Source organism: Fopius arisanus, unplaced genomic scaffold, assembly GCF_000806365.1.
Source record: "Fopius arisanus strain USDA-PBARC FA_bdor unplaced genomic scaffold, ASM80636v1 scaffold00110, whole genome shotgun sequence".
Classification (NCBI taxonomy): Eukaryota; Metazoa; Arthropoda; class Insecta; order Hymenoptera; family Braconidae; genus Fopius; species Fopius arisanus.
In genome coordinates, this window is record NW_011887849.1 from 21,165 (window position 1) to 23,708 (window position 2,544).

Consider the following 2,544-nt stretch of genomic DNA (forward strand, 5'->3'; position numbering starts at 1 on the left):
GAGTCTAACAGGACTGTCCCTACCAGGAACACAGTTAGTTGATGGACTCTTGCAAGAATGCCGACAACTGAGGCCTGAGACAGAATGCCACAAGGCACTAGGGATCACCATCATGAACGATTATAACAAGGAACTCAGGCATACTCAAGGACATCTCAAAAAAATTTTGGAGGCACCACAGGAGCACATCCGTGATCGGCCAAGAAGATCCCCCTTCCTAGGATTCATTGGCTCAATCAGCAGAAAGTTATTCGGGACCATGGATTATAACGATTACGAACACATTACGAAGGAAATCGACAACCTATATAACGATCAGAGGAAGATCACACACCTCATCGGCAACGCAACCCACATAATCCAGGCAGAGATCAATACCATGAAGATGAATCACGAGAATAACACCCTAAGGATACGGAGAACTGAAGAGGAAATGAGGAAAATAATAACTCAATCCAACAGACTCCTGCAACAATTAAGCAACACCGAACATCTCGAACATCTCATGAACATCGCCAAAGAAGCCGAATATGGAGCTCGAACATACGTCGAAACCACCGCTAAAACTGTATCAGCCATAGAGGACGCCAGACACGGCATCCTAAACCCTCTCCTCATCAACACCAATCAACTAGCGAGAGTAACAGAGGAAATCGAAAGGTCAACACCTGACACGATTTTTCCGATAGCAAAAGAGAAAATTGATCTGGCGCTGCTGAGCCAAATCAGTGATGTACAAACAGCATACCATGACAAAAAATTCCTGATCATAATTGAAATACCACTGATCTCCAGAAACCAAATGGAATTATATAAAATGATCCCCTGCAAGGTCCCACAGAAAATCCAAGGAAATCGGAGCGTTGCCGCTTACATCGAACCAGCTAGGAAATATATCGCACTTTCCCAACATAGTGCTTATTACACCCAGTTCGACGAGGACTACCTAAAATCCTGCATCCCACTAGAACAATGCCTGGCCTGTCAGAAAGGAATACCACTGAGGAAAGCTGGCAATCGCAACAGTTGCGAATACCGCCTACTCACCAACACAGATGTAGAACTGAACCCAAAAATCTATCAAGATTGCAACGTGAAGATCACCAATGATCTAGAGACACAGTGGACACGACTCACCAACAGCAGAGGATGGCTATACTCAATCATCGAGCCAGAAAGACTCGAAATTACCTGTCATAACCAACTTGCAGACAGCGTGATATTGAACGGATCAGGAATGCTCCACCTCAACCCGAACTGCACAGCGGAGACCTCCACGATTATCCTTGAGGGCGCAGGACTGGTGGAATACCAACTTCCCGTGATCCTCGGAATATCTAAAACAATCAACATTTCAGAAATAGCCCCAATCCTAAGCGACCTGCCTAAACCCCTGAGTCCTATGTCAACTTTGAACCAACACGTCTTACCCGACATGACCAAAGATCACCTATTTGACGATTCTCTGCAGCAAACCATTGATGAAGCGGAGAAAATCGGCCTACACCATCAAGAAACATATTATCACCGCATCTTCACGGCAACAAACGGAACCATCACTCTGGTCCTCACGGTGGCAATGGCGGCAATGGGCTACGGCGCCTACCAAAAAGGATTCGCCCTCCTGAACATTCTCACCTGTTGTTGTCGAAGATCCAAAGGAATGAAACGACAACATGCGAGAACAATCGTTCAACGACGCCGCACCCAAAAACCCAACGAAGCCCCGATCAGCACAATCTCGATGCCAGAGCTATCCTTGATGACGGTACCAGGGCTACCAGCACTACCAGCACCAGAAGTCCAACAAAGGTCCCCTACCAACGCAACCTCCACTCAATCCTTCGTCACCGTGGATTACACGTAGCAGGGAACCCTTCAGGAAAAGGGACGAAGAGAAGGCTAAAAATTGAACAAAAATGACAATAATTCGGGAACAAAAAGGATTTATTGAAAAATAAACAAAGGGATCCCCATTTCCACTACATCTACCATTTGCAAAATTAAAATTAAAACCAACAGCATTAAAATTCTTAAAAATTCTACGCTGCGGAGGCTGGCCCGCGAATCAACTCCCCGACGTCCTCCCATTCAAACAGGGGATCCTCCTCAAAACGGGATGGGCAAACCATCAGCAAAAGCCCCAAGGCGCCATCGGCAATCACCTCCCGATGGTGATGCCAGAAAAAAAGGTCAGAAAAAGGGCAGTACTCCGGGCTCAAAAACCTTAAAAACCGGTCGTACCACTCCATCGACCTTTCCCACCACTCATCAACCTAAAAACAAAAAGGGGGAAAACCGATTCAATTAAAAAAAAAAAAAAAAAAAAAAAAGAGGGGGGGAAAACATTCTTAAAAACACAACCCACCGTCGGATAATGAGGATCCCAGCACGTAGCCAGGAAAGCGAGGAGCATTCTCTCCGGAACTCCTGTCCTACGGGAGGCTGCTTCCAGCATCTCAGTGCCCCCAAAAACCAGATCCATCTCCTCCCGCCGATCACTCCACCACAGAAACCAATCCCTCTCAGCCCCAGCAATGAAAA